This window comes from Pelobates fuscus, chromosome 5 (genome assembly GCF_036172605.1).
Source record: "Pelobates fuscus isolate aPelFus1 chromosome 5, aPelFus1.pri, whole genome shotgun sequence".
NCBI classification, from domain to species: Eukaryota; Metazoa; Chordata; class Amphibia; order Anura; family Pelobatidae; genus Pelobates; species Pelobates fuscus.
In genome coordinates this window covers 181,575,835-181,588,624 of record NC_086321.1, presented here as the reverse complement: position 1 = coordinate 181,588,624, position 12,790 = coordinate 181,575,835, and the positions used below count along the sequence as shown (strand labels likewise).

The window sequence follows — 12,790 nt, the reverse complement described above, 5'->3', positions numbered from 1 at the left end:
AGCGATGCTGGAGGTCCTCACACAGCGTGAGGACGTCCAGCGACGCTCTAGCAAAGAAAATCTTTGCTAGAAATCAGGAAGTTCCCTCTAGTGGCTGTCTAATAGACAGCCACTAGAGGCGGAGTTAACCCTGCAATGTAATTATTGCAGTTTATAAAAAACTGCAATAATTACAGTTGCAGGGTTAGGAGTAGTGGGAGTTGGCACCCAGACCACTCCAATGGGCAGAAGTGGTCTGGGTGCCTGGAGTGTCCCTTTAACGGTTATTTAACTATTTGCCTGCTGGCTGATAGTTCTACCAGCGGGTAAATAGTATTCAAACTTGTAGTTTGCTTGCATGAAATCAAGTGAACGATAAATTGAGAATGTGCAATCTTTAAAATTGGTGTTTCAGCATGTATTGCACAAAGGTTTAAGTAAGAATGTGTTAACACAAAACTATTTTTACCAAATGATTATTTGATCACTATCGTCTATTAAACAAAAAAGAACAAATTACAATTAATGTTTTAGATTCTGTGCATGTTTAATTAAATTTAACTCCATGCATTAATAAAGCATATGTCTCTACATCAATGAATATCCATTTTTTTTTTTTATTATTTGTGAATCCTCTGAATCCTACACTTTGTATGTGTTCCGACTGTATTTGGCTTTAGTAAATATAAGAATTGCCATTGCAGCTGGAATTCGGTCATTTTGTAATGGATACTGTTTGAAGATACAGGGGGTGATTTCTAATTTTAAGAGCAGTTAAGCAATTAATAGTTTTTCTTTCAGGTTTAGACTCAGACTGCTTAAATTTGAGAATAAGTAAAGGTTTTGTTTCAGTTTTGGGAGTGGTTTCATTTTGTGTGAGGGAAAATGGTGTTTAGGGCACATGGATTTTGAAGGTTTATTTGTAAAGTACTCACTGTCCTATGTCTTCTGTAATGTAGTCATTCTCCTACACAATGTGCATCACTCAAGGCTGTCCCTGCCTCTTTTGCAAGGTACTTCCTGTGTGAGAGACTTTTAGTGCCATCCCACCTTAATTTGCAAAGTGTTTCTGCATGTATTGCATACAAGTTTAAGTAAGAACATGTTAACACAAAACTTGTTTTACAAAATGATTACTTTATCATAACTTTATTTTCTGTTAAACAAATAAGAACATATTACAATTAATGATTTAGATTTCATGCATGTTACATTAAATTTAATTCCAAGTGCTAATAAAGCATCTTAGTCTACATTTCCAATTATTCTGCATTATTTTGTTTTAGTTTGAAATATGATACATGAGTTTGTGATCACGCAAAAACTCTATTTCTTATCGTGTTTGTGTTTGCGTGTTCGTGTTTGTAGTTTGCTAATTATTGAGGTCCGGTATTTACAAAATAATGCTCTATTTATTTTGCAGGGGTTAAACTGTCTTAAATCATTTCCTAGAGATAAACTGCCTATACATTGCCTTGCTTACATCCTTGTTTTTCAATGTGTATATATAAGTGGGTTTAGCATTGGTGTCACCACACTGTACAGAACAGATATTAGCTTATCCTTACCCACGGAGAACGTGGAAACAGGCCTTTCATAACTGGAAATTGTGCTACTATAATATAAAACAACCACAGTAATGTAGGAAACACAGGTATAATAAACTTTTTTTGTCTTCTTTCAGTGGATTTGATTCTTAGTATAGCCATTATAATGCATATATATGAAACAATGATACCGAAAAACGGTGTATACCCTATAAAAACTGCAACGGAAAATAACAAGACTTCATTAACAAATGTATCATCACAAGACATGGAGAGTAGAGGGGGTAAATCACAATAAAAATAATTAATTTGTTTTGAACCATAAAAATGTAAATCTAATGTGAAGATGGTATGGATTAAAGAATTCAAAAATCCACTCAGCCACAAAAATCCTGCAAGACTAATGCAAAGTTTTTTGTTCAGAATGACAGAATATCTTAGAGGATTGCAAATGGCTTGAAAGCGATCATAGGACATAACGCCAAGCAAAACACACTCTGTGCCCACAAAGGCCATAAAAAAATACATTTGAGAAATACAACTATTAAATGAAATGGATTTTATTTCCATTAGAAGTATTAGTAACATTTTGGGCATGGTGGTTGTTGTATAGCAAATATCCAGGAAAGACAAGTTACTCAAAAAGAAAAACATAGGCGTGTGAAGAATATTATCCAATTTTGATACCAATATGATGGCAATAGTACCTGATAGAGTCAACACATAGATAAGAAGTAGAACAAAAAATAGAAAAATCTTGAGGATGGGAAGGTTCGATAATCCTAAAATGAGGAATTCTGTCAATTTTGTTTGATTTTCATTCATTGTAGTTTAGTCTTGCTTACTCTGGAAAACCTTTAAACCTATTTAAAAAATACAAATAGGACATTACAAAATGATAAAACCAGTTTTGATATTTTATTATTTGCAGTCCTATGTTTATTTTGGCAAATGCTGATATATTAATGAAAAATATTTTTGTACTTTGCTGTACTGCCTACAATGTATTTTAATACACAACCATCTATATAAAAAGTTAACATTTTGGTTTTTAGTTTAAGCCTGTCAAAATGTACACTTTGTCTGGGCTACTTTTGATAACATATTTTGTGTTTTTTTCTACTAACATTTTGTAGTAAAAGATTGACGAAAAGTATTATGAAGGTACTAGAAACATAAAAGCTTTATTATTATTGTCATTTATGTCACTACTCTAATTTCAATTATAACAATTTATAGTTATGTCAGGTAAAAAGAAAAAAAAATATGTATATCACACACTCTGTCCAGATTCGTGCAATTAGATGTCCACAATCAGGTAAACAAATGTAGCAAAAAGACTTGTATGTACAAAGTGGGGAATCGTTATGCAGCATCATGGCCTGCCTTAAGCCTTTAGGCGCCCTGTGCGGAACATCTTTGCAACCCCCCCCCCCCCCCCCCCACATCATCCATGCATAGTGTCTGTATAGAAGTGTAGTGATTGTATAGGGGATTTATTAAATAGATATTGATTTAAAAATAAATATTCATTACACAAACACACACACATAGAGTTACAGGCAGACAGTCACACACAAACACACACACACAGTTACAGGCAGACAATTATAAACACACACAGGTACAGATGGACAGTCACACACATACAGCCAGTCAGTGTAACACACACACCGCTACATGCAGACAGCCACACACACACACACACACAGAGGCAGACAGTCACACACACACAGGTGGACTGCCACACACACACAAGCAGACTGCCAAACACACACACACACACACAGGCAGACTGCCACACACACACGATAGCCACACACACACAGGCAGAGAGCCACGCACACAGGCAGACAGGCGCACACAGACGCGCACAGGCAGACAGCCACACAGACGTACACAGGCAGACGGCCACACGCACACATGCAGACAGCCACACACACAGGCAGACAGTCACACTCACAGAGGCAGACAGTCACACTCACACACACGCAGACAGTCACACACACACACACACACACACACACACACAGGAAGACATTCACACACACACACACACACACACACACAGGCAGTGGCAAACACAAACAGACACACACAGAAAGACAGCCACACACACACACACACACACACACACACACACACACAGGCAAACAGTCACACACACACACACACATTCAGACAAGCACACACTGTTACCTCTATTCATTATGGAGGTGGAAGTAGTGCAGCTCCTGGATTCTGATTGTTGGGGAAGCAGGGATGCCTTCCTGCTTCCCATGCAGCAATTACCCGGTACTTCTAGCCCCACCTGCCGTCATTTAACCCCGCTGCACGCTAAGCCCCGCCCCCGCCGCAACGTTTTTATTTATTTTTTTAATCCCGGGTGGCGAATAATGAAATCCTCCACCCGGGCAGCCATCAATGTGTGAGCTGTGTCGGCCACAGGGCGCCCACTGCTCCAAGGCGCCCTGTGTGGCCGCACAGCTCGCACACCCCTTATGCCGGCCCTGTGCAGCATAATAACATAAACTAACCCAATTCACCCCCCAAATAATGACAGAAAACATAGTATGGATGAAACACACCACAGCATTATTATAACGGGATAATTACTGTATAACACACCCATTGTACAGCGCTACGGAATGTGATGGTGCTATATAAATAATAAAATTAAAAAATTATAATGTTTCTCTTTTCTTTGATTTCACCAAAATGTCAAAACATAAGTAACAATAACTTAACATATAACTTAACACATAGTGTAATACAGTGTAACTCAACCCAACATACCCCCGGTTACAGCCCTGCTGTTTTATGCCTAAAATCAGGGGAGACCCCACCAAGACCACCCATGGCCTGTTCCACCGCTTCCTGTAGAGCAAGATTAAAAAGGTTGAGCCCAACCTCCGTCAAGTGCACCCCACCCCTTTGAAATAGATTATCCGCATCCTGCTCAAAATCCCTATGACGAACTGGAATTCCCCCCGAACCCCCAAGACAAACCTAGAAACCCTCCTATTCGGTTTTCGACAGCAGCGCTCCATGGCACTCTGATTCCGAGAAATTACGTGCAATAACCTCGGACCAAACCAGACATACATCAGGAAATAAAACAAAAATGCTTGCCATGTTCCATTTAACGGTCAACACCAAATCCCATATGGGCACGAACCCAGGTCATTCCCTCCCAGATGGATCACCAGGACACTCAGAACCCCCAGGAGATGGGAAAACTGAACCAAGTTAGGGAGATGCCACAACCATCTCATGCCTCTAGGACCAAACGCCCGAACCTCCGCTTCGGAAGGAGTAAAGCCCAACCGCTTGCCTCTAGGTCATAGCACCGCCTGACCCAATAGACAGAGGAGTGTCCCATGATCCAAATCTTGGGGAGAAACTGATCTGCAGAGATAAATCAACTCAGGAGACCAGCCGGTCAAACGTAAGAAATATGACGCCTCGACTCCCACCTCCCAAAACTTTGGACTATATGCACCAGCATGCCAAGCCTAGAGGCCTCAGTAGCCACCCTTATACGGATTGAGTGCCTCCCGAACTCCCTGCCATCCATACCCAGAAATTCAAGCCCCAAGCGGAACACCTTAATGAGTTGGAAGTGGGAGAGAAAGCTACCATCCTCATGCACCAAAAGGGGGAGGGCTGGAGAGGACGGCATAAGTAACAGTACTTACCAAAGGAAAAATCGGGACAAATGCCAGAACCCAGCACAGCCCCAGTCGGTCCCACTTACCCCTCCCAAAGACATCAGTCTTTGAGCGGCGAATCCTGAAGGAAATGCGGTCCGCTGCGCAAGTAACATCACCAAACCGCACCACTCCTACCTGCTGACGACTAGGGCACACCAGCTCCCCAATCGGCATGGCCCTAAAGAAAGCCAGGAAAAATGTCAGCCGAAATAGACAGGCCTCCAATATGGCAAACCCTAGGTAATGAATCGCACAGACTGGCCAATAGAGCGCCTGAGACATGACACCTTGAGTCCCACAAGGACACCTTCCCCCCCTAAGGGCCTGGTGGACTATAAATGCTTTGGTAGCATCCTCCCAACCCCACAACTTGAAGCTGAGTCCCGCAAAGTGCAAAGAAATCGCAGAGGTGGGCAACCCCGCAGCCTCCCACGCCCCTAAGAGACGTGCCAGACCCTGCAGGTGAGTGGGCGAGTCCTGGAAACCCCCAAGTGACTGCTCCCACCCATTACATTCACTCCACACCTTATTATAATGGGCCCATGTGGCCACAGAGTCCGACCCATGGACCAACTCCATCAGTCTGCCAGCCCTAGCGACCACATCTCCACTGGCCATGGGACACCCTCCACTTTGGCCTACAGAGCCATGTCCCACAGTGAACGAGAGAGAGCATTGGCCATTACACTGTGCACCCACGGGGTATGTTCAGCCCTACAAGACACATTAAGCCCCAAAAAGCGCAGGACCAAATGCCACAGAAAGCATACCACTGGGTTAAAAAAAGCGGTCAATTGATTAACAGCCTGCACCATCCCCAAATTGTTGCAATGGAAAACTACCCACCTGTCCGCGAGTTTGGGACCCCACACCTCCAACACCACCAGAATGGGGAAGAGCTCCAGAAAAGCCAAGTTCCAGGTGAGCCCTGCTGCATGCCAGTCATCCGGCCATGAGTCAGCACACCATTTTGAGCCCATGATGGCCCCAAAACCCACCGAGCCAGCTGCATCTGTAAAGAGGTTGAGGTCAGTATTAGAGACTTCTGCGGCCTGCCAGTAAGTCTTACCGTTCTAAGAGGCCAAGAAGGAATCCCAGACAGCCACGTCATCTCGCAAGGGCTGCGTTAGTCGAGTAAAGTGTTAAGGGGGCGAGTGACCCCAGACATCCCCGCCGCCAAACGCCTGTTAAAGATGTGCCCCATGGGCAAAATACAACAGGCAAATTTAAGCTTCCCCAGAAGAGATTGCAGGCAGCGCAGCTGAACCTTACGACGCCCTAACACCAGCGACACCACCTGTCAGAGGCCTTGAACCTTAGTCAGGGGCAACCAACATACTCCGGCCACCGAATCGATGCCCAGGAAACTAAGGCACGTAACTGGACCCACCATTTTGTCATGGGCAAATGGAACACCGAACTGCTGAAACACTTTCCCAAGAACCCACAGCAGCAGAGCGCAGACGTTCGATTCAGCCCCATACAGAAGTCATCCAGGTAGTGCAGGAAGGAGTTGACACCCGCTTCCCTCCACACCACCCACTCCAGGAAAGTGCTAAATCATTCATAAAAACAGAATAGAGAGAAACCCATAGGGAGGCACATATCCACAAAAACTGACCGTCAAAGGTACAGCCCAGGAGATGATGACAATCCAGGTGCACCGGAAGCAGCCGGAAAGCTGATTCCACGTCTGTTTTCGCCAGCAAGGCCCCTGGGCCCGCAGCCCACACCATGTGAACAGCCACATTGAAGGATGTGTTGGAAACTCATCAGAGTTTGGCAGAAATGTCATCATTCACTGAACCCCCAGGAGGGTACGACAAATGATGAAGGCAATATTTACTTCTTAGGCAGCACGCCTAAAGGGGAAACCCGCAAATTAGACATAGTGGGAATAGAAAAGGGGCCGGCCATCCGACCCCGGGAGACTTCCTTATCCAGCGTCTCCTGACCCACCTGAGGGAATTCACGCAAGGACCGAAGGTTCCGAACCGAGAGCGAGGGAGGGCGCTCCGAGAAGGGGATACAAAAACCCTGCTCAAACCCCTCCAATAAGATCTGTGCTGCCTTATGATTCCTATTAAGGTCGAGCAACGGGTGCATTGCATTGATGACTACCGGAGTCGTCGCCCTTAGCCCCCATATCCCCTTTTTCAGCAGTTTTGCCCCACTTGAAAAAGCGGGAGATGGGTACCCCCACAACTGGAACACTCGTGCTTAAACTGGCATGAGGACCCCCACTTATAGTGACTGTTGTTGAACTTCCAACAAGCCCGGCCTCTGGTTGGGGGCCGATGCTTGTCAGAATGTTCCCCCACCAGCCCCCCCAAGAAAGGACAAATAAATCGCCCTGCTGAGGCGCTGGACGGGTCATAATTGAGAGCCAGAGAGTCCATCTGCTCCCAATTATGACTCCTGGTTGCACCACCAGCCGCTGACAAAACTGTTTGTTGTAAATCCACCAACCCAGCCCCCCATAGGTTCGACATGCGTTCCAGATAGTGTCCTGATAGCAGAACAATGCGGAGCACTTCTGGGAGACTTCTCCCCCACAACGCTAGCCAAGATAGAAAATGCCCGAATTCAATTCCCAATGACTTGGGAATTTTTCAATAGCGTTATTTGTCCCTGTCCTTCTCGGACTCCTTACTGTCCCTTTCAACCACCTAAGGAGCTTCCTCCAATGGCAGGAGGGAAAATATTTCCACAAACTTCCCTTTCCAAATTTTTGCTTTAAGGGCAAGGCCAGACCAGCACATGTAAGCAGCGCCATGCTCCACGTCCTAAACACCCACCTCGAGAGAAGCGTTGCCCACACTAGCAACAGCGCAGGGCTCTGCGGGCAAAGAGGGATCTGGGGGCGCTGAAGGCAATGGACCACTACCCACCAAGGACAAGGACTCAGGGCGCCCCGAGGACTGAGCAGAGGGAGGGTGCTGGGCTGGGGACCAAATCGACTGAAGCTGACTATCCATAGAGGAGTCCCCGCTAACAGCCGCACCCTGCTCCCACTGATATAAAAAGACCTGAGAGGACCCCCCCCAGCGCGGGACCTGAATAACTAGAAGAGGAGGGAACACCACACTTACCCGTTGCAGCCTGGCATTCCGACCTCGGCATAGCAAGCACAGAAGGTTGAGGCAAAGTGACAGGAATTCCAGCATCCACTGAAATCCTCAAAGGTGTTCCAGGCACCACCTGCTGGGCAGTTCCAGTAACAGATACCGGGTCCTGAGAAGAGCAATGGAGAGGAGGTCAGCCCATGCCCCACACCAGGAGGTGGCCAAAGTAAGTGACCAGCAGGGGGAGAGGGGGCCCAGGATGAGTAGAGGGGACCCAGACAAAGCAGAGAGAAAACCAGGGAGGAGCAGAAAGGGGGGGAACCCAGCATGGATGGGGAGGTGGCAGAGGGACCGGAGGGAGAAGGAGGCAAGCTGGGCCCCCTGGAAGACAACAGGGGAGACGCCAGAGAAAGACCAGCGAAATGAGAGGGGGGCCCGCCAGAGAAAGACCAGGGAAATGAGGGGGAAGAACAGGAGGGGGGACGGGGAGACAGGACCATGGGAGCCTTCCTCACTGGCAGAGGAGGCTCCCAACCAACTTGAGGACTCCCCCCCAGCCCCCAACGGCGGTACTGCAGTACCCCATGTGGCACTGCCGGGCCTACACACCACGGGGGCCCTGGACTCAGGCCCCCGGCCCACTGGCCGTGGGGAGACCTGGAAGGCTGCTGGAAGGCCGCATGAAGAAATTCCATGAAAGGTGATAATTTATTCAAAATATAATTAGTCATAAATATATATGCATAAAATATTAACAATAAAAAATTACAGATAAAAAAAAAGAATTAGTCATACATGGCAGAGATCAACCACATAGGTGTAGATGAATGTAGTGACATAAAAAGGAAAAAGTGCACACATCTGCACACACAAGAATGTGTTCCTTCTAGTTCTGCTGTCCCCCTTCTTTTGTGTTCAGGTGGCTGGACATTTTTCCTTTTTATGTCACTACATTTATCTATGCCTATGTGCTTGGATTGCCATTAATAGCTAATTATTTGATGTGTCCTGACTACAGAGCTGAGCAGCCACATTCAGTAAGCTCTCCACACTTACACAGCACACAGCGACCAGATAAGGAGGTCACAGAGAAGTTTGTTGTACAAAAGTTTATATGTCAGTCTGATTATAAGCTGCTTTTGTTACTGCATTCTGTATTTAGTTGCTCACTGTGGATGATGCTCACTCATGAATGGAGAAATAGGGGATCCTTGTTGGCCGAGGAAAGACCCTAGAAGGGAGGTAGCAGTACTAGGCCATCCCATTCACAAATCAATTACTCAACCACAAATCAGCACTCCTCCTAATATTCCCCATGTCTAACATACTTAAAATATTCTCCAGGAATGTGAAGGGACTGAATTCCCTGTATAAACGTGGCTTAGCTATTAAAGAAATCCATACCTCCCAAGCCGAAATAGCATGTTTGCAGGAGACTCATTTTAGTGCTAAAAAATCTCCCTTTTTCTGGTTCAGAAATATCCATTGGCATATCATGCCATGACCAAAGGGTTCTCCAATTTAATCCATAAGGACTAGGCATGGACATTACATGACAAATATGATGACATGGAATGCACACTGCTTATCCTGGTAGGGATCCTCAACACAAATGAGGTAACAATTGTGAATACTTAAACTGAAAATACACATTAAAACGATTCTTTAAAATAGTTTTTAAAAATGCCTCACTTTACTCCATAAGGTTAAAAATGGCCATGTATGCCTCTGTGATGACTTGATTCTTTATCTGGTTCTTGACACCCATAGTGAGGCCCCCCCCTCCTTTGGCTATTACTACATTTCAGAGTACTGCTTGTTCAATTACTTTTCAAATCTGAATGGGGAGAACCTTACATTTTATGGAGTGGGACTACACTACCCTTTTTTATTTCTGCTGTGCATAATAATGTGACTAGTAGATAACACCATGCTGAGAATGTTTAAGAAGGCTCATATAAACACAGCTGGTCTGATCACATTTTGGTTATAGCTGAACTTGCACTAGGCCACCAAACCAGAGAAAGGGGAGTGTGGTGCCTCAATGAATCCATATTAGATGATCCAACTGCCTGGGCAGAAAGACAAGCTGCTTTACAGTCTTACTTTACCAATAGCCCCCACACCAACACATCAATCTATACTACTTGGTTAGCAAACAAAGAAGTTCTCCCAGGTCAAGTCATAAAGCTAGGATCTAAAAAAGAAACATGCAGATTTGGCTCGGTGGCAGCCTCTCCACTCCCCTGGACTCTCCCAACACAAGGCCAACATAAGGGCAATTCTAGGCAATTCAATATAATAAATTACAACATGTCTATTACTTCCAAATAATAAAGCAGGCAAATAATTAACTTGCAGACTCACATTTAAATTCCTTTAAACCAAAATACTGTATTAACTATCTGACCAAGAAATTTAATTTTGCATCCTCAGCAAATTGTGGATGAACTGTCTAAATACTACAGCTCCTTATTTAACTCAAAGGACAGCCAGAAACAACATCAACCCACCTCACAGGAAATGTAAGCATTCTTGGAGTTGGTATTCCTTCCACAGATAACTCCCACACAGGTAGCACAACTAGAAAGTCATTTCACAGAAGAGGAGAGAGCTAAGGCCATTACATCTCTCCCTCCTAACAAAATACCAGGATTGGACTACTACAAAACATTTGTCACAGACCTGATTCCGCAGCTGACATCAATTTTCAGTAATATCAAGGACACAGCAACATTAATTACATTGCCCAAGCTGAGGAAACCCTTGAACATATGCCCAAATTTCCACCCAATCTCTTTACTGACTGTAGACATAAAATTGTATGCTAAGGTCCTTGCCTTGCACCTCCCCAACTGACCAAGTGGGTTTTTTACTTCTAGGCAATCCACAGTAAATACATCTGGATCTGCTCTGAGTTAGAAAAAATTTGGCGAAAGATCCAAGACCTATTAAACAATTATCTCACATACACCTATCTCTCTTACTAAAACACTACTTGTTTGATATGCTTCCAGTGACCCTAATGGGATCTCCAAAGAGAATGGTTCTGCACATCTTGATTATGTCCAAAACATGCATTATGAGGTACTGGAAAAATAAATGTACCCATTCTGTGAATCCTGACTAGCAATCACATATAAATATGAACACATTTCAGCTTCTACCACAAGAACTTATAAATGATACCAAAAGAACTGGAAATACTGCCTCCTTCAACAGTCAAAAACTAAAAAGTCCAAAGTTGTTCCATATCAACAAAGTACACAAAAAAAACCTTATATCTGTGTGTCCTTTGGTCTTACCCCGGGACCTCCTCTATTTTAGACCAACTGAATAGTTGTAGTCATGAACTCTCTAGAGCACTGGGTAACCAACAAAATTTGCTTTATTTGAGTTATGTTTATTTCAGATTTATGTTAGGTCTTCTATGGAAACGTTCATTTCTAATACTTGATATTTAAAGCACCCATCTGAAAATACTTGTCCCGTCAACAGGCAAAAAAAAAAGTCTAAAATTGTGAATCACCCTTTAAGCGCCTCCATACCAATTAAAGAATATAAAGAAACTAGGTATTAACAGTAAAAAAAAGTTTTTAAAAATATTATAAAAACAAAGATTTAAAATGTATAAAAAATGCTTATTACCACTACACTTGGTACAAACTAGCAAAAAAAAAAATATCCCATGCTAAGGTTTAAAATATGCATTTTGAAATATCAAACAACAAAAAGAACAAATGTGGTCAGATTCAAAAGTCAATTGAGACTAACCGCATCTCTGGAAATAACTATAGCGGTAGTGTCTAAGATTACAATCCTGGCTATGGGTTGTAGGTGTCACTGTGAACCGCTGTAGGTATCACTATAGACCCATAAACATGAAAAAAATGCTGCTAGATATCAAAATGAAGTATATACATAAAAATACTGCTGAATAGCGAAATAAAGTATATACAAGTGATACTAGAATTCTATGCCTGTCAATAGAGGGGTATGTATAGGTAGGGAAACATTATGCCATATGGCATCGACAACTCACCCCTAATTATCAGCTTTAATATAGTGCACTATAAGGAGATGAGTAATAAATCCCTAAGTCCCAACCATAAATACCTCCTATAAAAGTAATAATAGATACAGAGTAACAGGAGGCTCCAAATGGAGCTAGTACAGAGGTAAAGGGAGATTGAGGAAGGTATGCAGTGTTAATAGCAGTCAAATTCGGACTGCTAGTTTTAAATTTAAGAAGCCTCTCTCCCTGTTAATCTAACTAGACAGGCATAGAAAAAAGAAAGTAAATAAAGTAAATAAAATATAGATTAGGTGATTAACATGGTGCTAAAACCACCAGTGCCCAGTGCTCATATACATGATATGAGATGAAAAAATGCCCAACGTACGTTTCGGTGCTAGAGAGGAGCACCTTCGTCAGGGGCCAACATTAGACTGTCAGTAAGTCTCTTTTATATGTTATGTGCCAAGA

The 12,790-nt window shown here is 43.6% G+C and overlaps 1 pseudogene; it reads right to left on the bottom strand.

The window, feature by feature from the left end:
- Positions 1-1,420: 1,420 nt before the first annotated feature.
- LOC134612089 (olfactory receptor 5V1-like) lies at positions 1,421-2,351 on the bottom strand (annotated as a pseudogene).
- Positions 2,352-12,790: the final 10,439 nt, after the last annotated feature.